Source organism: Stegostoma tigrinum, chromosome 4, assembly GCF_030684315.1.
Source record: "Stegostoma tigrinum isolate sSteTig4 chromosome 4, sSteTig4.hap1, whole genome shotgun sequence".
NCBI lineage: Eukaryota > Metazoa > Chordata > Chondrichthyes > Orectolobiformes > Stegostomatidae > Stegostoma > Stegostoma tigrinum.
Genome location: NC_081357.1, coordinates 4,509,829 through 4,534,726, shown reverse-complemented (window position 1 = coordinate 4,534,726; position 24,898 = coordinate 4,509,829). Strand labels below are relative to the sequence as shown.

General features: G+C 54.6%; 1 protein-coding gene across 5 annotated transcripts in view; it reads left to right on the top strand.

Moving 5' to 3' along the window:
- Window positions 1-24,898, top strand: part of znf318 (zinc finger protein 318) — a 90,315-nt gene that overhangs the window by 5,949 nt on the left and 59,468 nt on the right. For 2 of the 5 annotated variants that reach the window (XR_009445650.1, XM_059645103.1), the window contains exons 1-2: window positions 10,228-12,020; window positions 16,215-16,366. The gene's annotated coding sequence lies outside the window, so the exon portion shown is untranslated. Of the gene's footprint in view, window positions 1-10,227; window positions 12,021-12,889; window positions 15,511-16,214; window positions 16,367-24,898 lie in introns of those variants that run through there. The other 3 variants (XM_059645106.1, XM_059645104.1, XM_059645105.1) reach the window with 2 other exon arrangements.

Here is a 24,898-nt window from a genome sequence, read left to right as displayed (position 1 = left end):
CTCCCCTCTCCCACCTCCCCCCCTTCCCGGCCTCGTGTCTCCCCTCTCCCCCCCCCCCCCCCCCCCCCCATCCCGGCCTCGTGTCTCCCCTCTTCCCCCCCCCCCCTTCCCGGCGTCGTGTCTCCCCTCTTTCCCCCCCCCCCCCCCCCCTTCCCGGCGTCGTGTCTCCCCTCTTCTCTCCCCCCCCCCCCCCCCCCCCACACCGGTGTCCCCTCTCCCCCTCCCCCCCCCCCACACCGGTGTTCCCCCCCCCCCCCCCGGCCCACCGGTGTCCCCTCTTCCCCCCCGGCCCACCGGTGTCCCCTCCCCTTCGCCCACCGGTGTCCCCTCCCCCTTGACCCCCCCACCGGCCCACCGGTGTCCCCTCCTCTCCCCGCCTCCCCCCCCCCCCCCCCCCCCCCCTTCCCGGCGTCGTTCCTCCCCTCCCCCCCCCCCCCCCCCTTCCCGGCCTCGTGTCTCCCCTCTCCCCCCTCCACCTCCCCCCCTTCCCGGCCTCGTGTCTCCCCTCTCCCACCTCCCCCCTTCCCGGCCTCGTGTCTCCCCTCCCCCCCCCCCTCCCCCCCCCTCTCCCCCCTACCCCCCCCCCCCCCCCCCCCCCTTCCCCGGCCTCGTGTCTCCCCTCTCCCCCCTCCACCTCCCCCCTTCCCGGCCTCGTGTCTCCCCTCTCCCACCTCCCCCCCTTCCCGGCCTCGTGTCTCCCCTCCCCCCCCCCCCCCCCCCCCCCTTCCCGCCTCGTGTCTCCCCTCTTTCCCCCCCCCCCCTTCCCGGCGTCGTGTCTCCCCTCTTTCCCCCCCCCCCCCCTTCCCGGCGTCGTGTCTCCCCTCTTTCCCCCCCCCCCCCCCCTTCCCGGCGTCGTGTCTCCCCCTCTCCCACCCCCCCCTTCCCGGCCCTCGTGTCTCCCCCCTCTCCCCTCCCCCCCCCCCCCCTTCCCGGCCTCGTGTCTCCCCTCTTCCCCCCCCCTTCCCGGCGTCGTGTCTCCCCCTCTTTCCCCCCCCCCCCCCCCCTTCCCGGCGTCGTGTCTCCCCTCTTCTCCCCCCCCCCCCCCCTTCCTGGCGTCGTGTCTCCCCCCCCCCCCCCCCCTTCCTGGCGTCGTGTCTCCCCCCCCCCCCCCCCTTCCTGGCGTCGTGTCCTCCCCCCCCCCCCCCCCCCCCTTCCTGGCGTCGTGTCTCCTCCCCCCCCCCCCCTTCCCGGCCTCGTGTCTCCCCTCTTCCCTCCCCCCCCCCCCCCCCCTCCCGGCGTCGTGTCTCCCCTCTTCCCTCCCCCCCCGCCCTTCCCGGCGTCGTGCCTCCCCTCCCCCCCCCCCCCCCCCCCCCCCTTACCCCGGCCTCGGACTCGCCTCTCTCCCCCCTCCACCCCCCCCCTTCCCGGCCTCGTGTCTCCCCTCTCCCACCTCCCCCCTTCCCGGCCTCGTGTCTCCCCTCTCCCACCTCCCCCCTTCCCGGCCTCGTGTCTCCCCTCTCCCCCCTCCCCCCCCCCTCCCCCCCTCTCCCCCCCCCCCCCCCCCCTCTCCCCCCCCCCCCTTCCCGGCCTCGTGTCTCCCCTCTCCCCCCCTCCACCTCCCCCCTTCCCGGCCTCGTGTCTCCCCTCTCCCCCCTCCACCTCCCCCCCTTCCCGGCCTCGTGTCTCCCCTCTCCCACCTCCCCCCTTCCCGGCCTCGTGTCTCCCCTCTCCCCTCCCCCCCCCCCCCCCCCCCTTCCCGGCCTCGTGTGTCCCCTCTTCCCCCCCCCTTCCCGGCGTCGTGTCTCCCCTCTTTCCCCCCCCCCCCCCCTTCCCGGCGTCGTGTCTCCCCTCTTCCCTCCCCCTCCCCCCTTCCCGGCCTCGTGTCTCCCCTCTCCCACCTCCCCCCTTCCCCGGCCTCGTGTCTCCCCTCTCCCCCCCCCCCCCCCCCCCTTCCCGGCCTCGTGTCTCCCCTCTTCCCTCCCCCCCCCCCCCCCTTCCCGGCGTCGTGTCTCCCCTCTTCCCTCCCCCCCCCCCCCCCTTCCCGGCGTCGTGTCTCCCCTCTTCCCTCCCCCCCCCCCCCTTCCCGCGTCGTGTCTCCCCTCTTCCCCCCCCCCCCTCCCGGCCTCGTGTCTCCCCTCTCTTCCCCTCCCCCCCCCCCTTCCCGGTGTCGTGTCTCCCCTCTCTCCCCCCCCCCCCCCCTTCCCGGTGTCGTGTCTCCCCTCTCTTCCCCCCCCCCGCCTCTTCCCGGTGTCGTGTCTCCCCTCTCTTTCCCCCCCCCCCCCCCCTCTTCCCGGTGTCGTGTCTCCCCTCTCTTCCCCCCCCCCCCCTTCCCGGTGTCGTGTCTCCCCTCTCTTCCCCCCCCCCTTCCCGGTGTCGTGTCTCCCCTCTCTTCCCCCCCCCCTTCCCGGTGTCGTGTCTCCCCTCTCTTCCCCCCCCCTTCCCGGTGTCGTGTCTCCCCTCTCTTCCCCCCCCCCTTCCCGGTGTCGTGTCTCCCCTCTCTTTCCCCCCCCCCCCCCCCCCTTCCCCGGCGTCGTGTCTCCCCTCTCTCTCCCCCCCCCCCCTTCCCGGCGTCGTCTCTCCTTCCCCCCCCCCTCCTCCCGGCGTCGTGTCTCCCTCTCCCCCCCCCCCCCCCCCCCCTCTTCCCGGCGTCGTGTCTCCCCTCCCCTCCCCCCCCCCCCTTCCCGGTGTCGTGTCTCCCCTCCCCTCCCCCCCCCGCCTTCCCGGTGTCGTGTCTCCCCTCCCCTCCCCTCCCCCCCCCCTTCCCGGTGTCGTGTCTCCCCTCCCCTCCCCCCCCCCCCCTTCCCGGTGTCGTGTCTCCCCTCCCCTCCCCCCCCCCCCCCCCCTTCCCGGTGTCGTGTCTCCCCTCCCCCCCCCCCCCTTCCCGGTGTCGTGTCTCCCCTCCCCTCCCCTCCCCCCCCCTTCCCGGTGTCGTGTCTCCCCTCCCCTCCCCCCCCCCACCCCCCCTTCCCGGTGTCGTGTCTCCCCCTCCCCTCCCCCACCCCCTTCCCGGTGTCGTGTCTCCCCTCCCCTCCTCCCCCACCCCCTTCCCGGCGTCGTGTCTCCCCCCCCTCCCCTCCCCCCCCCCCTTTCCCGGCGTCGTGTCTCCCCCTCCCCTCCCCTCCCCCCCCCCCTTTCCCGGCGTCGTGTCTCCCCTCTTCCCCCCCCCCCTTCCCGGCGTCGTGTCTCCCCTCTTTCCCCCCCCCCCCCCCTCCCTTCCCGGCGTCGTGTCTCCCCTCTCTCTCCCCCCCCCCCCCCCTTCCCGGCGTCGTCTCTCCTTCCCCCCCCTCCTCCCGGCGTCGTCTCTCCTTCCCCCCCCTCCTCCCGGCGTCCTCCTCCTCTCCCCCCCCCCCCTTCCCGGTGTCGTGTCTCCCCTCTCTCTCCCCCCCCCCCCCTTCCCGGTGTCGTGTCTCCCCTCTCTTCCCCCCCCCCCCCCTTCCCGGTGTCGTGTCTCCCCTCTCCCCCCCCCCCCCCCCTTCCCGGCGTCGTCTCTCCTTCCCCCCCCTCCTCCCGGCGTCCTCCTCCCCCCCCCCCCCCCCCCTTCCCGGTATCGTGTCTCCCCCCCCCCCCCTTCCCGGTGTCGTGTCTCCCCTCCCCCCCCCCCCCCCCCCCCCCTCCCCCCTCCCGGCGTCGTCTCTTCTTCTCCCCCCCCCCCCACCCCTTCCCCGGCGTCGTCTCCTCTTCTCCCCCACCCCCCTCCCGGCGTCGTCTCTTCTTCTCCCCCCCCCCCACCCCCTCCCGGCGTCGTCTCTTCTTCTCCCCCCCCCCCCCCCTCCCGGCGTCGTCTCTTCTTCCCCACCCCCCTCCCGGCGTCGTCTCTTCTTCCCCCCCCCCCCCCTCCTCCCGGCGTCCTCCTCCTCCTCCTCCCCCTTCCCGGCGTCGTCTCTCCTTCCCTCCCCCCCCCCCCCCCCCTTCCCGGTGTCGTGTCTCCCCTCTCTCCCCCTCCCCCCCCCCCCCCCCTTCCCGGTGTCGTGTCTCCCCTCTCCCCCCCCCCCCCCCCCCTTCCCGGTGTCGTGTCTCCCCTCTCCCCCCCCCCCCCCCTTCCCGGTGTCGTGTCTCCCCTCTCCCCCCCCCCCCCCCCCCCCCCCCCTTCCCGGCGTCGTCTCTTCTTCTCTCCCCCCCCCCCCCCCCTTCCCGGCGTCGTCTCTTCTTCTCCCCCCCCCCCCCCACCCCCTCCCGGCGTCGTCTCTTCTTCTCCCCCCCCCCCCTCCCGGCGTCGTCTCTTCTTCTCTCCCCCCCCCCCCCCCCCCCCCCCCTTCCCGGCGTCGTCTCTTCTTCTCCCCCCCACCCCCCTCCCCGGCGTCGTCTCTTCTTCTCCCCCCCCCCCCCCTCCTCCCGGCGTCCTCCTCCTCCTCCCCCCCCCCTCCCGGCGTCGTCTCTTCTTCTCTCCCCCCCCCCCCCCTTCCCGGCGTCGTCTCTTCTTCTCCCCCCCACCCCCTCCCGGCGTCGTCTCTTCTTCTCCCCCCCCCCCCCCCCCCTCCTCCCGGCGTCCTCCTCCTCCCCCCCCCCCCCTTCCCGGCGTCGTCTCTCCTTCCCCCCCCTCCTCCCGGCGTCCTCCTCCTCCCCCCCCCCCCCCCCTTCCCGGTGTCGTGTCTCCCCTCTCTCCCCCCCCCCCCCTTCCCGGTGTCGTGTCTCCCCTCTCTTCCCCCCCCCCCCCCCCCTTCCCGGTGTCGTGTCTCCCCCTCTCTCTCCCCCCCCCCCCCCCTTCCCGGTGTCGTGTCTCCCCCTCTCTCTCCTCCCCCCCCCCCCCCCCTTCCCGGTGTCGTGTCTCCCCTCTCTCCCCCCCCCCCCCCCTTCCCGGTGTCGTGTCTCCCCTCTCTCCCCCCCCCCCCCCTTCCCGGTGTCGTGTCTCCCCTCTCTCTCCTCCCCCCCCCCCCCCCTTCCCGGTGTCGTGTCTCCCCTCCCTCCCCCCCCCCCCCCTCCTCCCCGGTGTCGTGTCTCCCCTCCCTCCCCCCCCCCCCCCCTCCTCCCCGGTGTCGTGTCTCCCCCCTCCCTCCCCCCCCCCCCCTCCTCCCCCGGTGTCGTCTCTTCTCCCTCCCCCCCCACCCCCCCCCTTCCCGGTGTCGTGTCTCCCCTCTCTCTCCTCCCCCCCCCCCCCCCCCTTCCCGGTGTCGTGTCTCCCCCTCCCTCCCCCCCCCCCCCTCCTCCCCGGTGTCGTGTCTCCCCTCCCTCCCCCCCCTCCCCCCCACCCCCTCCTCCCCGGTGTCGTCTCTTCTCCCTCCCCCCCACCCCCTCCTTCCCGGCGTCGTGTCTCCCCTCCCCCCACCCCCTCCTTCCCGGCGTCGTGTCTCCCCTCCCCCCCCCCCCCCCTTCCCGGCGTCGTGTCTCCCCTCTCTCCCCCCCCCCCCCCCTTCCCGGTGTCGTGTCTCCCCTCTCTTCCCCCCCCCCCCCCCCCCTTCCCGGTGTCGTGTCTCCCCTCTCTCTCCCCCCCCCCCCCCCTTCCCGGTGTCGTGTCTCCCCTCTCTCTCCCCCCCCCCCCCCTTCCCGGTGTCGTGTTTCCCCTCTCTCTCCTCCCCCCCCCCCCCCTTCCCCGGTGTCGTGTCTCCCCCTCTCTCCCCCCCCCCCCCCCTTCCCGGTGTCGTGTCTCCCCTCTCTCCCCCCCCCCCCCTTCCCGGTGTCGTGTCTCCCCTCTCTCTCCTCCCCCCCCCCCCCCTTCCCGGTGTCGTGTCTCCCCTCCCTCCCCCCCCCCCCCCTCCTCCCCGGTGTCGTGTCTCCCCTCCCTCCCCCCCACCCCCTCCTTCCCGGCGTCGTGTCTCCCCTCCCCCCACCCCCTCCTTCCCGGCGTCGTGTCTCCCCTCCCCCCACCCCCTCCTTCCCGGCGTCGTGTCTCCCCTCCCCCCACCCCCTCCTTCCCGGCGTCGTGTCTCCCCTCCCCCCACCCCCTCCTTCCCGGCGTCGTGTCTCCCCTCCCCCCACCCCCTCCTTCCCGGCGTCGTGTCTCCCCTCCCCCCACCCCCTCCTTCCCGGCGTCGTGTCTCCCCTCCCCCCACCCCCTCCTTCCCGGCGTCGTGTCTCCCCTCCCCCCACCCCCTCCTTCCCGGCGTCGTGTCTCCCCTCCCCCCACCCCCTCCTTCCCGGCGTCGTGTCTCCCTCCCCCCACCCCCTCCTTCCCGGCGTCGTGTCTCCCCTCCCCCCACCCCCTCCTTCCCGGCGTCGTGTCTCCCCTCCCCCCACCCCCTCCTTCCCGGCGTCGTGTCTCCCCTCCCCCCACCCCCTCCTTCCCGGCGTCGTGTCTCCCCTCCCCCCACCCCCTCCTTCCCGGCGTCGTGTCTCCCCTCCCCCCACCCCCTCCTTCCCGGCGTCGTGTCTCCCCTCCCCCCACCCCCTCCTTCCCGGCGTCGTGTCTCCCCTCCCCCCACCCCCTCCTTCCCGGCGTCGTGTCTCCCCTCCCCCCACCCCCTCCTTCCCGGCGTCGTGTCTCCCCTCCCCCCACCCCCTCCTTCCCGGCGTCGTGTCTCCCCTCCCCCCACCCCCCCCCTTCCCGGCGTCGTGTCTCCCCTCTCTCTCTCCCTTCCCGGCGTCGTGTCTCCCCTCTCTTTCCCCCCCCCCTTCCCGGCGTCGTGTCTCCCCTCTCTTCTCCCCCCCCCCCCCCTTCCCGGCGTCGTGTCTCCCCTCTCTCTCTCCCTTCCCGGCGTCGTGTCTCCCCTCTCTCCCCCCCCCCCCTTCCCGGCGTCGTGTCTCCCCTCTCTTTCTTCTCCCCCCCCCCCCCCCTTCCCGGCGTCGTCTCTTCTTCTCTCCCCCCCCCCCCCCCCCCCCCCCCCGGCGTCCTCCTCCTCCCCCCCCCCCCCCCCCCCCTTCCCGGCGTCGTGTCTCCCCTCTCTCTCCCCCCCCCCCCTTCCCGGCGTCGCGTCTCCCCTCTCTCCCCCCCCCCCCCCCTTCCCGGCGTCGTGTCTCCCCTCTCTCCCCCCCCCCCCCCCTTCCCGGCGTCGTGTCTCCCCTCTCTCCCCCCCCCCCCCCCTTCACGGCGTCGTGTCTCCCCTCTCTTTCTCCCCCCCCTTCCCGGCGTCGTCTCTTCTTCTCCCCCCCCCCCCCCCACCCCCTTCCCGGCGTCGTGTCTCCCCTCTCTTTCTCCCCCCCCCCCCCCCCTTCCCGGCGTCGTCTCTTCTTCTCCCCCCCCCCCCCCCCCCCTTCCCGGCGTCGTCTCTTCTTCTCCCCCCCCCACCCCCTCCCGGCGTCGTCTCTTCTTCCCCCCCCCCCCCCCACCCCCTCCCGGCGTCGTCTCTTCTTCTCCCCCCCCCCCCCCCCCCTCCCCCCGGCGTCCTCCTCCTCCCCCCCCCCCCTTCCCGGCGTCGTCTCTTCTTCCCCCCCCCACCCCCTCCCGGCGTCGTCTCTTCTTCTCCCCCCCCCCCTCCCCCCGGCGTCCTCCTCCTCTCCCCCCCCCCCCCCTTCCCGGCGTCGTCTCTCCTCCCCCCCCCCCCCCTCCTCCCGGCGTCCTCCTCCTCTCTTCCCCCCCCCCCCCTTCCCGGTGTCGTGTCTCCCCTCTCTTCTCTCCCCCCCCCCCCCCTTCCCGGTGTCGTGTCTCCCCTCTCTTCTCCCCCCCCCCCCCTTCCCGGTGTCGTGTCTCCCCTCTCTTCTCCTCCCCGCCCCCCCTTCCCGGTGTCGTGTCTCCCCTCTCTTCTCCCCCCCCCCCCTTCCCGGTGTCGTGTCTCCCCTCTCTTCTCCCCCCCCCCCCCTTCCCGGTGTCGTGTCTCCCCTCTCTTCTCCCCCCCCCCCCCTTCCGGTGTCGTGTCTCCCCTCTCTTCTCCCCCCCCCCCCCCTTCCCGGTGTCGTGTCTCCCCTCTCTTCTCCCCCCCCCCCCTTCCCGGTGTCGTGTCTCCCCTCTCTTCTCTCCCCCCCCCCCCTTCCCGGTATCGTGTCTCCCCCCTTCTCCCCCCCCCCCCCTTCCCGGCGTCGTGTCCGCCCTCTCTCTCCCCCCCCCCCCCCCCTTCCCGGTGTCGTGTCTCCCCTCTCTTCTCTCCCCCCCCCCCCTTCCCGGTATCGTGTCTCCCCCCTTCTCTCCCCCCCCCCCCCTTCCCGGCGTCGTGTCCGCCCTCTCTCTCCCCCCCCCCCCCCCCCTTCCCGGCGTCGTCTCTTCTTCCCCCCCCACCCCCTCCCGGCGTCGTCTCTTCTTCTCTCCCCCCCCCCTCCCCCCGGCGTCCTCCTCCTTCCCCCCCCCCCCCCCCCTTCCCGGCGTCGTCTCTCCTTCCCCCCCCCCCCCCCTCCTCCCGGCGTCCTCCTCCTCTCTCCCCCCCCCCCCTTCCCGGTGTCGTGTCTCCCCTCTCTTCTCCCCCCCCCCCCCTTCCCGGTGTCGTGTCTCCCCTCTCTTCTCCCCCCCCCCCCCTTGCCGGTGTCGTGTCTCCCCTCTCTTCTCCTCCCCCCCCCCCTTCCCGGTGTCGTGTCTCCCCTCTCTTCTCCCCCCCCCCCCCCTTCCCGGTGTCGTGTCTCCCCTCTCTTCTCCCCCCCCCCCCCCTTCCCGGTGTCGTGTCTCCCCTCTCTTCTCCCCCCCCCCCCCCCCTTCCCGGTGTCGTGTCTCCCCTCTCTTCTCCCCCCCCCCTTCCCGGTGTCGTGTCTCCCCTCTCTTCTCTTCCCCCCCCCCCCCTTCCCGGTGTCGTGTCTCCCCTCTCTTCTCCCCCCCCCCCCCCCTTCCCGGTGTCGTGTCTCCCCTCTCTTCTCTCCCCCCCCCCCCCCCTTCCCGGTATCGTGTCTCCCCCCTTCTTCCCCCCCCCCCCCCTTCCCGGCGTCGTGTCCGCCCTCTCTCCCCCCCCCCCCCCCCCTCCCGGCGTCGTCTCTTCTCCCCCCCCCCCCCCTCCCGGCGTCGTCTCTTCTCCCCCCCCCCCCCCCTCCCGGCGTCGTCTCTTCTCCCCCCCCCCCCCCCCTCCCGGCGTCGTCTCTTCTCCCCCCCCCCCCCCCTCCCGGCGTCGTCTCTTCTCCCCCCCCCCCCCTCCCCCCTTCCCGGCGTCCTCCTCCTTCCCCCCCCGTCCTCCTCCTCCCCCCCCCCCCCCCTTCCCGGCGCCGTGTCTCTCTTTCCCCCCCCCCCCCCCCCCTCCCCGGTGTCGTGTCTTCCCCCCCCCCTCCCCGGTGTCGTCTCTTCCCTCCCCGGCGTCGTCCCCCCTCCTCCCCGGCGTCGTCTCTCTCCCCCCCCCCCCTCCCCGGCGTCGTGTCCCCTCTCCCTCCCCCCCCCCCCCTCCTCCCCGGTGTCGTCTCTCTCCCCCCCCCCCCCTCCTCCCCGGTGTCGTGTCACCCCCCCCCCCCCCGGCACAGCCATTCCCTTCACCAAACAAAGCTTTGCTATCTTGGAAGTAGTAGTTCAGAAAGTAGAGGGCACGTCCAAATTGTGACCTAAAAAATGTGAAAGAACAGGATGGAGGTCCTGCACCAAGAATTTAGGGCTTTGTGTTGCAAACTAAGGTGTGGATCCTCAAAGATTGGGTAATTCAGAGATTATTATATGCTTTGCAGCAAACAGGAATAGAATGATGGTACAGAAGAAGATGTGGCTGAATATTTGGAGCAGCAGTGTTTGTTTGTCTGTTAGATTACATTTTAACCGGAACAAGACCAGCATCCATGTGGGAAGTTTGCTGGTTTGGTTGGTGGGAGTTAAAACTAATTTGGGAGAAGATGTGGGATGTTGAGTTGAAGTCCAGTTGGACATGTTACAGACAAGTGTAGAAGGAAATCCAAGTGAAGCTATAAGGCAGTGTGGAGTCAAGTGAGCATCACAAACTGGATGGCAATTATTTGAGTGCATTGAGTCTTAGATATAATGTAGGTGATTTGAGAGTCTTGTTTGATGAATTTATTGTTGTCACAAGTACGGAGATATGGTGAAAAGTGTTGTTTTGTGTTTATATTTGGATATCATACAAAATGCATCAGGATAGCAGAACAAGGTGCAAAATAATGTTACCAGAGATGATGGCAGCTGCAGATGCTGGAGAATCAGAGATAAAGTGTGGAGCTGGATGAGCACAGCAGGCCAAGCAGCATCTCCGGAGCACAAAAGCTGACGTTTTGGGCCTAGACCCTTCATCTCTGAAGGGTCTAGACCAGAAATATCAGCTTTTGTGCTCACAAAATAGTGTTATACCTGCAAAAGTCTGACAACAGTGGGAAAGAAGCTGTTCTTAAGTTTCTTTGTACATGTGTTCAAACTTCTATACCTTGTGTCCAATGGAAGAGAGTGTAACCGGGATGGGAGTCGTCTTTGATTATGTTGATTGCTTTCCCAATTCAGGAGAAAGTATGGACAAAGTCAAATGGATGGAAGGCTGTTTTGCATGATTGACTGGGCTGAGCTCATTGCTTTCTGTGTACTTTAGTTTTTGCAGTCTTGGGAAGTGGAGTTGTCATGCCACACTGTGGTGCATCCAGATAGGATGCTTTCTGTGGTATATCTATAAAAATTGGTCAAAGTCCTTGTGGACATGGCAGATTGCCTTAGCCTGCTGAGGAAGTAGAAATGTTCTGCTTTCTTGACTGCCATGTCAACGTGGGTAGACCAGAACAGAGTTGTTGATCATCACTCCCAGGAACCTTGCATTCAAGACTATCTCAACGTCAGCACTCTTGATGCAGGCCGGGGTACGCTCTCCACTCTGCTTCCAGAGGTCAATGACCAGCTCCTTCATTTTGCTGACATTGGTGGAGAGGCTGTTGTCTTGTACCAAACCACTAAGCACTCCTTGCAGGGCACTGCGGTTGAGGATTATGTGGGACAACATATTGTTACCTCTTATAACCAATTGCGGACTATGGGTCAGGCAATCGATTTGGTTACAGAAGGGGGAACCAAAGTTTAGAGATGAGTTTGTTTGGAATTATGAAGTTGAAGGTAGAACTGTTGTCAATAAGTAGGAGGCTGACATTGGTATCCTTGTTATTCAGGTATTCCAGGGGTAGGTGTAGGACCAGGGAGATGGTGCCTTTTGTGGATCTGTTGTGCCAGTAGGCAAGTTGCCAAGGATCAAGGCAATTTGAATAATGCTTGCGAATGTGATAGCATTCACAGGGATGTGGCTGAGGGAGGGACAGGACTGGCAGGTCAACGTTCCTGGTCATAGAATCCTTATGGGAGATGTTGGCGAGGTTGTGGTTTGCAGTATTGACAAAGCAATTACTGCAGTGCCGTTCTTAGACGGTTCCTCAACTGAGGCCATATGAGTAAAGATTGAAAAAGAAATGTGGGTTGATTTGAACTGGACCCAAAACCTCAGCTTTCCTGCTCCTCTGATGCTGCTTGGCCTGCTGTGTTCATTCTGCTGTACACCTTGTTTTCGCAGATTCTACAGCGTTGGCAGTTTCTGCTATCTGTAATCACCTTGCTGGAATCAAGGTTTAAGAGAAAATGTGGGCAAGCCTCAAGAAGGTTGTAAAAGTAATCAAGGATTTCTCAATATTATCTGGGATGGACAAAATAAAAGATTTGCTAAGGGTGGATTTCTTAGTGTGTTCAGGAGAGCTTTTTAAGCCAGGATGTGGAAAGCCTGATAGAGCATGGTGCAGAATTTGCTTTGAGGAAAGTGGTAAGTTTCGCAGTGTGGGCGTTTTTGGTGATTAGTAACCATAACTGAATGAGATTTAAGATAAATACGGATACGGACAAAGATTGGCTGAAAAGAAAATTCTGAATTGGGAAAGGTTAATTTTAATACAATGAGACAGCATCTGGTTGAAGTGAACTGGGAGCAGCTACTTGCAGTAAAATTCCTATCAGAGCAATGCAGGACTTTCGAAAGGGTAATGGTGAAAGTGCAGGGCTGACGTTTTGCTGTAAAGATGAAGGGTTTAAGTAACCAGACCAGAGGACGCTGGATGTCAAGGGATGTACAAGATTAAATGAAGAAGAAAATGAAAATGCATACAGATTCTGAAGGCTCAAGACCACGAGGGGTTTGTTAGGAACAGAGAAGATTTACCAGGATGTTGCTTGGGCAGCAGAGTTGCAGTTCTGAAGAGAGATTGGACAAACTGGGGTTTTCCTCACAGCATCGGAGATATAGAACGATACAGCGCAGAACAGGCCCTTCAGCCCTCGATGTTGCACCGACCTGTGAACTAATCTAAGCCCCTCCCCCTACACGATCCCATCATTATCCATATGAGTGAGTATAACTGAGTAATTAGTTATGAGGGGCATAGATAGGGTAGACAGACAGAAACGATTTCCCTTGAATGGAGAGATCCACGTCCAGTGTAGGATGTATAGAAGCGATGTGAGGAGAATCTTTTTCACCCAGAGGGTGGTGTGATTTTGGAACTAAGTGCTTGTAACCATGGTGGAAGCAGAACTTTTAAAAAGTTTCTAGATGTGCACTTGTGATGCCAAGGCATACAAAACTGTGGGCTAAGTACTGCAAAGTGGGAGCCGTAGTCATTATTAACTAAGCCGTTTGTACAATTCTCATTCCTGCAGGATAGGAAGCGTGTGACCAGGTGGAAAGCGTGCAGAAGAGATTGACCCAAATGTTGCTTGGGCTGGAGTGATTCAGCTATGAAGAGACTTATAGATAGACTGGGATTGTTTCCCTTAGAGCGAAGAAAGCTAAGGGAAATCTGATGGTGTATAAAATTCTGAGGGGCAAAGATAGGCTCGATGCAGAGAAATGTTTCCTCTTATTAGAGGAGTGAGTAACCAGTGGCCACATTTTTAAGCAGCAAGAAGTTTAGAGGACATGTGAGGAAGAACATGCTCACCAGAGAGTTGAGTACTCACTACCAAAAAGAGAAGTAGAGGCAGGTGCCCTTGACATTTTAAGAACTATTTATATTGAAATGTTAGAGCATTCAAGCCTACAGGCCAAATGCTGTAAAATGAGATTAGAATGGGTGCACATTTGACGATTGCAGCCAGAATGTGTTAAAGGGTCTCTCTCCGTGCTGCAGTTTCTCTGACTTTGCTGAACGAACTGGAGTTGCGGGCTGACGCGTTGTTACACTTCATCTTGGATTCGTTAAAAGTTGTTGTTAATGAAGGAGTTAATGCATTCTATTAATTTTCCAAAACTTGAGAATCAGGAAAGATTCTGTGGGACGGGAAAGGAGCAACAAAAAAAACTTGTAAGAGAAGAGCTACGAAACAGGAAGCAACAGATCCATTAGCTTGATGCTGTTTATAGGGGTGTTCAAATCAATCATGGAAGAGAATTTAGTTGTGCACTTAGTAAAACCTGGTAATCAGGAGACGTCCGCACAGTTCTATCAATGGGAATCACATTGAATCCCTTTATTGAAGCTCTGTGAAGGAGAAATACGTGCTGTGGGTTAAGGGGAGTCTGTATTTGATGTAGATTTGAAGAAGACATTTGATGAGGGCTGCATCCATAAGTATCGCGGAAAAGAAAAACTCGTGTTGGGGCAAGATATTAGCAGTGAAAAAAAGACTGGCTAACAGGAGGTGGAGTATGCATAAGTAGATATTTGTCTGATTGCAAAATGTGATGAGTGAAGTCTTAAATGGGTTTGTGATGGGCTTTCCACAATTTGCATCAATGCAGATGACGAAAATGAAGACCTAGTAGCTAAATTTGCAGGCAGTACCAAGATGGGTAGGAAACAGTGTTGCGAAGAAGACGAGGAAGTTGCAGATGAATACAAGTTGAGTGAATATACAAATACAGCAAACTTTGTATTAGCTGGCGGCTCATAAACCAGCACTGTGACAAAAATTATATACCTGAAATACTGGAAGCATACTGTATTATAGCAATCTCCATGATGTCTGAGTTGTAGTTGAGGGTGTGAATGGGAAGGCTCTCTGGCAAGTTTTATCCAAGGCAAAGTTGCGTTATTACTTATTTATTTGACAGCATAAATCATGACTGGGATGTGTATAATCCCTGCATTATGTTTCGATTACTTAGTGTGTGTTTTTACATTTTGATTATGTGGACCTCTTGATCAACCAGAATATTTGATGAACTGGCACTCTCCTGGTCCCACAGATGCCAGTTAATAAAAACGTTGCTGTATCTGGCAATGGAGTAATATGTGAGAAAATGTGAAACTTTTCACTTTATAGTTGAAGAAGAAAAGTTGGGTATCATTTTAAACAAGAATATCAGTGGGATTTTGAGGTGCAGAGGGATTCTGGTATTCTGCAGTCCAAGTCTTAAGTTTGTAATCAGGAAGGCGATTAGGATGCTATCTTCTTATTTGAGAAGGAATTGAACACAAAAATGAGGATGCTATGCTTTACTTGTGTAGTGAAACCATGTCTCAGAGACAGAGTAAAGAGTCTGCTGCCCCAGTCTGGGGTGCTGGTAATGAGGGTCAGGCTGCCCTTGGTCTAGGGGATGGAGTTGGGGATCTGGGTGGAGGTGGTCTGGTGGCATTTGGCAAAAACCCTCATTCACTCCTTAATATTGCAAAATTTGACTATTTGTGTACTTCTGGCTGATCTTCATATTCTACCTTTGATCAACTGAAGGTAAACTTAATGGCCGCTTCCTATCTAACTCGGGCTAAGTCTGATTCACGTCACTCCTGCTTGCAGGGGCATATTGACTCATATTTGAGCATTACCTTAATTTTAAACTTCTCATTTTTTTATTTCAGTCCCTCTATAGAAGAAGAGAGGAGCTGAGTATTATTAAAATGGAGAAAGATTGCTGAAAGCTCCATTGCAGTAATTTGGCAATTCTTGTACATAATTCTTAAAAATAGAGCATGCAAGTTCAGCAGATTGATGGGGAAGGCAAATGGAATGTTGGCTACTAACTCAAAGGGAATGGAGCATAAAAGTATTGAAGTCTCGGTAAAACTATGCAAGGCACTAGGCAAATGATAGCTGGAATACTGTGAGCAGTTTTGTTGTTTTAACTGAGGGAAGATATACTGACATGGGAGGAAGTTCAGAGAATGTTCATTACGTTGATCCTGGGTGTAGCAGGACTGTGTAATGAGGAGAGATTGAATAATTGGACAAGTTGGAATTTGTTCTCTGAGGATAGTGAATTCTGTCTCTGAGGGGCGTAGAAGTTGGGCCATTCAGTATATTCAAGGCTGAGGTAGACAGATTTTTAACTCATTAGAACATAAAACATAGAACATTACAGCACGGTACAGGCCCTTTGGCCCTTGATGTGGTGCCGACCTGTCATACCGATCTGAAGCCCATCTACGTCCGTGTGCTCTTCCAATGACGACTTAAATGTGCCTAAAGTTGGCAAATCTTCTACTGTTGCAGGCAAAGCGTTCCATTCCCTTACTACTCTGAGTAAAGAAACTACCTCTGACATCTGTCCTATATCTTTCACCCCTCAATTTAAAGCTATGCCCCCCTCGTGCTCGCTGTCAACATCCTAGGAAAAAGGCTCTCCCTATCCACCCTATCTAACCCTCTGATTATTTTATATGTTTCACCTCAACCTTCTTCTCTCTAATGAAAACAGCCTCAAGTCCCTCAGCCTTTCCTCGTAAGACCTTCCCTCCATACCAGGCAACATCCTAGTAAATCTCCTCTACACCCTTTCCAAAGCTTCCACATCCTTCTTATAATGCGGTGACCAGAACTGCACACACTACTCCAAGTGTGGCCGCACCAGAGTTTTGTACAGCTGCAGCGTTGAAGGAATCCACAGTTATAAATCTAAGGTAGGAAAGTGGAGTTGAGGGTTATCAGATCAGTCATGATCTCATTGACTGGCAGAGCAGACTTAATGGGCGGAAAGGCCTAGTTCTGCTTCTATTTCTTATAATCCATGATCCGCCCCCATCCCTTTGTTTGTGATCTCCTTCAGTCCTTCAAGATGCCTGTATTTATCTAATTCTGACCTCTTGCACGTTTTGAGTTTTACTCCCCTGTCGATTACCTTGTTTGGAAGCCTTCCAAAACTTGGTTTTGGCATTCCTTACTGACATGCTAGACAAATGTTTGGCCATCTGCTGTAATTACTTGCCTTGTATGTTGTCCAATATTGTATCACATTTGTAAAGCACTTTGTGTTATTCACTATTAAAAGACAAATTGGATATTTTCTTCATGGGTTGTGAACTGTAGTATGTGAATCTGTGATGAAATGATCATGTTCTTCTGTAATATACTGTATCCCTGCTTCCTGTCCCAAATCTGTTAAGTCATTTAATGCTTGAGTCATTGCGTATTTGAAGTGAAAGATAAAGTTTAAATACTCAACATATCCTTGCAAAAAGAAAAGATTCGCAAAAGAATTTTTGGAAGGAGAATTTCATTGAATGGAAATGAATAAAACTGAGGAAGATGTGGAGAGTCAGGAAAATGTTCATAATAGTTGTCATTCTATTAAATATGTTCACTGCCTTTTCCTTTACTCCGACAGGAGTGATTTTCCAGATCACCCTTCCAAAGCTGGAAGTGAACAAACTTTAAGGATACCTGGTGAAACCAACCACTGTGTCTATTCCCTAGATAGGAGATTACCAGCTGCGTTCTTTTTCGATAACTAGTGGATGGGTTATATGACATCAAGAGGTGGGATGAACATCTTTTTGAATGTTTTTGATGTATTTTTAAATAAATAAATATTGTAAGTTTTTGGATACTTAAAATACTTATGACAAGGGCACGGGTGGACCCCGGGGCAAGATGTTAAGTTGGTGGAAGGCCAGTGGCACAACAGTTTAGCGATCAACACAGCTGCCTCAGCACCAGAAACCCAGTTCGTTTCCACCCGCCGGTGGCTTTCTGTGTGGAATTTGCACAATCTCCCTGTGTCTGTGGGTTTCCTCTGGATGCACCGGTTTCCTCCCACTGCCCAAAGATGTGCGGGCTAGGTGGATTGGCCATGCTGAATTGTCCATAGTTTTCAGGGATGTGTAGATTAGGTGGGTTATAGGAGGATGGGTCAGGATAAGATGGTGTGGACTTGATGGGCTGAAGGGCCTGTTTCCACACCATAGGGATCCTATGGGAACTGAACTCGGCCAGAATTGGATTCTGTGGATTGGGAGCAGCTATTTGAGCGTAAATCCACATCTGATATGTGGGGAATCTTTTTAAGGGCTAATTGCTTATAATGCAGGCCAAACATATTCCTGTGAAAATGAAACACGGGAATGACAGGATTCTGGAACCTTGGAAGACAGGAGAAATTATTACCTTTGCCAAACAAAAAGAAAGCATACCCAAGGTCAATGCAACCAAAAACAGACAACATCTTTGAACAAAACTCAATGTAGGAAAGAGATCAAAGGATGCACAAAAACACCTTGATCAACAGTCCAACGTGCCCAAACAATTTCATCACTCATACTTAAATACGAGGCTTTTCCATATTCTCTATTGGCTCTACTGCGATAAGAATACAAATAAAATTAGTACGTTGGCAGTTGTCTCAGTAGGTTTCCAATGACCATAAATGGATGATCTGTGGTAATTGAATGTGAAATAAAATGATGCAAAGTAACTGTGCTAATTAGCATTAGATGCTTTGCTGCTACTCCCAGTTAAATACTAAATTCTGATAACTCTGGCAGTATAAGGGGGAACATAGTTTAGATGAGGTTTCTGGATATGCAAATATTTACCTCTAGAGGTTCAACAATGCCTGTACCCACGTGTTGCATAAGATGTATTTTTTTGGTTAATTTTAGAATTTCAGTGTAGGTATTGGTGAGACTCAGTGTCTGATGTACTGTGTTTGTGTTCTTGTGTGCAAAGAGCCAGCAGTGTGTTGCCCAAAACTATCCATCATGTGCGTGTGTGAGAGTGCGTGCGCGCGCGTAAGTGAGTACGCGTGCGTGCGAGTGAGTACGCGTACAGACATCAATACCGTGATGGTGACTTCATGAAAACCTGCATATTAATGGTCAAATTGCATTTCTTCCACCCAATTCAGGATAGTTACCACTGCTGGGTCTCTAGAAAGATCAGGTTTGTATCGGTTTATTGAGAGCAGCTCAGTGATTTTAAAAAACACTTCATGGTGTCTCTCAAACCTACACAACCCAAGAAGTTCCCGTATTTAATCGTTGGTGCTATAGTTATCATGTTTCAGATGTTGATTATTATGAACTGGATTTGTTTTAGCTGTGTTGTTTCTTTAGCACCTTTTATTTCCATTCATTCCCTTTACTGATGAAAAGTCTGACTGACATTCATGTCTACATGCATGGCCGCCTGCTGGAGGATTGCTGATTCCTTGGAACCCTCTCTCAGTGCAGAATTTTCATCGAGGAATAAAGGTGGCGTTGCATATCATGCCCAAGTTTGAAAGCAAGGGGGGGAAAAAGAAGTGATTTAAGGGCCTGATTTAACCTGTCTTATCCAATACTGTCCTGTATCTTTCAACTATTCCCAGACTTTTCCGACATCCTTCCTCTTCATTGCTTCATGTGTCCTCCCCCCCCCCCCCCCCCAATCACTTGCCCTGTTCTGTATGTTGAGCCTGTTAGCCTTTCTGCCAAGTTGTCCTCCTACTGTACATGCATCCTTAACAGACCTATGTTAAACCTATCTGTACAAACTGCTTTATGGCTTGCTAATTTTGTTTATTTTCCATGGTGAGCATGTACCTCCCAAATCAGTGACTTCTGTAGTTTGGAAGGACAAGAAGAAAAAACCGTGGCAAAGGGATCACTTCCAAGTCTCTCAGCATATTTGAGATTTGGAAAATGTACAGGAAAGATGTCAGAAAAGGTGCAGGGCAGATTTACCAGGATATTGCCTGGAATGGAGGGAAGGTCTTAGGAGGAAAGGTTGAGAGAGCTAGGGCTTTTCTCTTTAGAATGACGAAGCATGAGAGGTGACTTTATTGAGGTGTACAGAATGATCAGAGGTATAGATAGATAGAGTGGATAGCCAGAGACTTTTTCCTGGGGTGGAGGTAGCTCTAAGGAGGGGCATAGTTTTAAAGTGAGTGGAGGTAGATACAGGGGAGACGTCAGAGGTAGGTTCTTTATTCAGAGAGTGGTCGGAGCGTGGAATGCATTGCTGGAGAGGGTAGTGGAGTTGGCCTCATTAAGGGCATTTAAGCAGCTATTAGATAGGCATACGAATGATAGTATAAGGTAGGGGTGGAGGTTAGAAAGACCTTGAATTTCGGGTAAAAGTTCAGCACAACCTTGTGGGCCAAAGGGCCTGGCCTGTCCTGTGCTATACTGTTCTATGTTCTCAGAGTTAGGAGGGTTAAAAAAGGTCGATGAAATATCCTATGTGAGCAGAGTTCAGGAGAATCTAAAAGCATTTGTGCATATTAGGAGCTGGAGGATCGCTGGGGAAAGAGTAGGCCCACTCAGGGATAAAGGATGGAGGTTTGTGGAATGAGAGGAAATGGGTGAGATCCTTAATGAGTACTTTAAATTCGTATCCCTCAAAGAGAGGGACTTGAGAGATGTTAAGGTTAGGGGAATGTATATAATCTCTTGGGTATGTCAATATAATCAAGGAGGAAGTGTTGGCTTTCTTGAAATACATTAAGGTCGGCAAGTCTCCAGGGCCAGACTGGGTTTATGTCAAGGTACTGTGGGGGAGAGAGAATAGTTGGGGTCTTAACGGATACCATTGCATCTTCTTTGGTCTCAGGTGAAGTTGCAGAGTTCTGGAGAATGGATAATATTGTTCCTTTGTTTAAGAAGGGAAACAGATAATCCAAATAGTTACAGGCCAATGAGCCAGATGTCACTGGTTGGGAAGCTGTTGGAGATGATTCAGAAACTGGATTTATTCACATTAGGAAATGAAATGACTTGTCAGTGATAGGCAGCATGGATTTGTGCAGAGTAGGCCATGCCTCATCAACTTGATTGGGCTTTTTGAGGAGGTGACAAGAATGATAGATGGCAGGGCGCTGGATGATGTCTGCATGGACTTTACTGAAGCATTTTTTTAAAGAACTTAATGCCAGGCTGGTACAGAAGATAGAGTCTCATGAGATCCAGGATGAGCTAGCTGGATGAATACAAAACTGGCTTGGTCATAGAAGGCGGTGGTGGAAGGGTGCTTTTTGGAATGGAGATCAGTAACTAGTGGTGTTCCACAGGGATTAGTGCTTTGGTTATATTTACATAAATATCTGGAGGAAAATGTCAGTTGTCTAATTAGTAAATTTGCACATGACACCAAAATTAATGGAATTGCAAATTGTGAAAATGATTGTCAAAGGATACAGTGGGATATAGATTTCAGATTTGGGGTGTGAAATTGCAGATGGAGTTTAATCTGGACAAATGTGAAGTGGTGTGTTTAGGAAGATCGAATTCAAATGTGAATTATACAATAAATGGTCGAACCTTTAGCAGCATTGACATACGGAGGAATCTGGGTGCACAGGTCCACAGAGCAGCAACCCAGGTGAATATGATGGTCAAGAAGGCAGTCAACACTGTTGGCTTCATTGGCTGGGACATTGGATGTAAAAGTTGGCAAGTTATGTTGCATCTGTATGAAGCTTTAGTTAGGCCACGTTTGGAATATTATGTGCATTTCTGGTCACCACACCACCAGATGTATTTGGATGTTTTGGAGAGGATGCAGCGAAGGTTGAGCAGGATGTGGCCTGGAGGGTTTTCATTATGGGGAGAGCTTGGATAAACTGAGATAACAAGGTGTAGAGCTGGATGAACACGGCAGGCCAGGCAGTATCAGAGGAGCAGGAAGGCTATTGTTTCAGGCCTAGACCCTCCTTCAGAAATGGCCTGATTGTATTCACTGGAAAAGCAGAGAGTGAGACGTCACCTGATCGAGCCAAAATTGAGAGGCATAGATGGGATTGTTAGTCAGCAGCTTTTCCCCAGGGTGGAAGGGTCAGGTACAAGAGGGCTCAGACTTTGGGCACAGGTCTGTAGCTCAGGTTGTGGGTTAGGTTGTTGACTTGACATTCAGGCGTTTCATCACCATGCTAGGTGACTTCATCAGTTTTGAAATTCCAAGTGGAGTAGAACAACATTGCCTCATCAGAGTCTCCACTGATGATGTCACCTAGAATGGTAACAAAATGTCTGAACGAGAGCAAGTCAACAACTTCAAAAAAGGGCTCAGGTTCATGGTGAGAGGGGTAAAGTTTAGGGAAGAAGTGTGGGGGAAAATTTTTTTTTACTCAAAGATGGTGAATGCCTGAAATGCACTGCCAGGTGGAGGTGGTAGAAGCAGCCTTGTTAGCACTGTTTATGGTGTATCTTGGTAGACACATGAATGTGAGGCAAACAGAGGGACCAATGTCCTGCAACTGCAATAAGTAGCTGGTGTAAGGAAGCATTAGGAATCGGCGCCAACTTGGTGGGCTGAAGGGCCTGTTCTTGAACTGAGGCAGTGCAACTTAATTTATTCAGTACAAGAACGAATGAATCGGTGTTTGCTTTGATTTCGTAATTTTGGAATACTACTTTAGCTTTTGAATAAGAATAAAATCAACAAGACAGACGTTTTAACTATGTTGGTAAATAAATGCTGTTTGTCTGAATTTTTAGTGCAAGTTTTGTTTTCACGTTTGTTTGGACATAATTTGGCATTGGCCTAGTTTTATGGCTACTGTCAACTCATTACAAGTGAACTAACAGTCTGGCAACTGCACAGATACATTTTAATTATGAAGATCAAAAGCTGCTGTGATTGGCTGCTCCTCTAGGGGGTGGGTGCACTGGATAGATGGGATTCTTTAGAAATTGCTGGACTTGAAATCTGTCTAACCCTGCCTTGAATACATACATGAACATAGAATTAAGAGTAGGAGTAGGCCACTTAGCCTTTGGGCCTGGCACTCCTGTTCATTTAGACTGAGGATGATTTTAACTTCAACTCCATATGCCTGACTCTTCATGACAACTTTTCATCTCTTTGTTTATCAACAATCTGTCTCTGCCCTTGAAAATGTTCAAAGTATCTTCCTTCATCCCCTTTTTGAGGAAGAAAGTGCTGAAGAGACACAACCATCTGAGAGAAATAACTTCACCATATATCTGTCTTTTATGGATTACCTCTTAGTTTTAAATATTAAAGCCCTAATTCTAGACGCACTCATTGCAAACATTTTACATCTACCCTGCCAAATCTTCGAGGTGACAAAAATAATTGAGGGAAGTGCTGTGATGTGGTTTACGTGGACTTCAGTAAGGCATTTGATTAGATTAGATTCCCTATAGTGTGGAAACAGGCCCTTCAGCCCAACAAGTCCACTGCCCCTTGAAGCATCCCACCCAGACCCATCCCCCTATAACCCCCACACCCCTGAACACTGTGGGCAATTTAGCATGGCCAATCCACCACACCTGCACATCTTTGGACTGTGGGAGGAAACCACATGGCAGATTGGTACAAAAATCACATGGCATTTGGGGTGGGCTGGCAAGATGACTACAAAACTGGCTTGATCAGAAAAGACAGAGGGCGGGGGCGGTGTAGCGGTGGAAGTGTAATTTTCAGAATGGTGGCCAGTAACTGCTGTGTTTCACAGGAATCGGTCTTAGGTGCTCTGTTGTTTGCAGTGTATGCAAATGATCTGGAGGAAAACGTGGGTGGTCTAATTAGTAAGTTTGTAAATGACACGAAGATTGGTGGAGTTGATGACAGTGCTGATGATTGGGTGCCGAAATGGCAAATGGAGTTTATGCAGACATGTGTGCGATGATGCATTTTGGAGGATCAAATTTGGGTGTGATTCTTACTGCAAATGGCGGAACCCTTAGGAACATTAACATACATCCGAATCTGAGCATACAGGTCCACACGTAGCTAAAAGTAACACAGTAGGTGGCCAAGGAGATTAAGATGATACATGGCATGCTTGCTTACAGCAACTGGGGCATGGGGTGCAAGAGTTGGCAAACTATGTTGCAACTATATAAAATGGTTATTCAGCTGTAATTGGAGTGTTGTGTGCAGTTTTGGTTGCCACATTACCAGAAGGACAAGGAAGCTTTGAAAAGAGTGCGAATAAAGTTCTTGAGGATGTTGCCTGGCCTGGAGGACATTGGCTGTGAGAAAAGGTTTAAAAAGACTAGGATTGTTTTCACTGGAAAGCCAACGGCTGAGAGGAAACCTGTTAAAAGTTGACAAAATTGAGAGGCATAAATAGGGTGGATAGTTAGGCTTTTTCCCAGGGTTGAATTTTCAATCACCAGGGGGCACAGGTTCAAGCTGCAAGTTGAAAGGAGATGTGCGATGGAAGTTTTTCACGCAGAGTGGTAGGAGCCTCGAATGCACTGCCAGAAGAGGTGGTGGAAGCAGGCATGTAGGTGACATTTTTAAGTGGCATCTGGAGGTTTAAATGTTTAGGGAGGGAATAGAGGGATACGGACCAAATTAGGGCAGAAGGTTTGTTTTTCTTTGGTTAGGACAAGATGATCGGCACAGGCTTGGAGGGCCCAAGGACCTGTTCCTGAGCTGTACGTTTCTTTTGTCCCATATGCTTCAATCAAGTCACTTCTTAAAACACCAGTAGACACAAGCATTACCAGTACAGTTTTTCCTCAGTACAGCTATTCATCTGCTAAAACCTTTTTTGAATTGTTTCCCATGCATTCACATCATCTCTTAAATTGGGAGTTCATTTGGTGCATAGTATTCCAGATGTGGTCTCTCTACTACTACTACGCTGTATAATTGAGGCATAACTACTACTTTTGCATTTGTTTCCCCTTATAAAAATAATAGCATTCTATTTGCTTTCACAATTAGTTTCTGTACCTGTGAATCAACCTTTTGAAGTTCATGCATTGGGGCATCCAGACGTCTCACCATTTAGGTAATTCTTTTATTCTTACTGCCTAAACAGCACTTCCACATTTTCCAACTTTCTACTTTTTTTGGCCAGATCTTTGCCTAAGCTATCTGTCCATTTTATAACTTTCATGTCTGTTTTTCCCCCTATCTTTCCATTATTAGCAAATTTAACTTTCTTTGGTTGTTTCGTCCAATTCATTTATAGAAATTGTGAAGAATTGAAGTCCAAGCACTGGTAACCAGTGTTGTGCTTCATATATTTTTCAAACCAGGAAATGACCCATTTATGTCTTCCTATTTGTTAGCCAGTCTATCTGTCCATGCTAATGTGGTTTCTGTACTGAGCCTTTATTTTGCATGGTATCCTTTAATGCGGCACCTTATTAAATGATAAATGCCTTGTAGAAATGTACATAAGGTATATCTATTGGTTCCCCTTTTATCTACAGACAACATCTTAGTTCAAAGAGCTCAATTGAGGAATCATGTCTAAAAATTCATGAAGCCACATGACTGCCTGATTACCTTGAATTTACGACTGTCCTGCTGTGATGTGGTCAATGACTATTTTCTGAAGAAGAGCGAGGATAAATTCTTCCTTGTCTCCGTCTTTAAATAGAAGAGCCTTTATTGTGAAACAGTTGCTCTGCTTGTGGCATAATCTAGAAATTATAAATGATAACTTGGCATTTGCCTTGTCAAGCCCCCTCAAATTGTTTCAAATAGATCACCTGTCAGTTCTTCTTGGCTCAACTTTTCCTCATCAGATAACCCGTTCATCTCAGAATTCACCTCATGGATCTTCTCTGGACTCTTTATTCATTCACAGGATGTGGGCAACTTGGGTCAGACCAGCATTTAACTACCCTCTGGGCAATTAGGAATGGGTGATAAGAGTCAGCGACATTACAGTGGGTTTGGAGTCACGTACACCAGACCAGGTAAGGAAAGCAGTTTCCTTAACTCAACTTTCCTAAACTTAATTAAACCATTTGTGTTTAGTGGTCACCATTTGACCATTAATTCCAGATTTTTATTGAATTCGATTTCCACCATCTGTTAAGTTTCAAATCCAGGTCTCTGGATTAGAAGCCTAATGATCATATGACACTAGGCAGTAATGTAGGTATGGCCTCAAGCAGTGACCTGTCCAGTTGGAGCAAGACTTTGTTACTTTAGTACTCAATCCATTGAGCTCTCCCCAATTACTTGATATTTGCCAGTGTACTTTGTGATACATGTGAGAGAACACCTGAGCTTGATCAAGATCACACCGCGCCACAACATGCTGAAATCTCTTCGTGTTTAAATGGTGCTTTTCGGTTCCTCCTGTTACAGAAGACCACT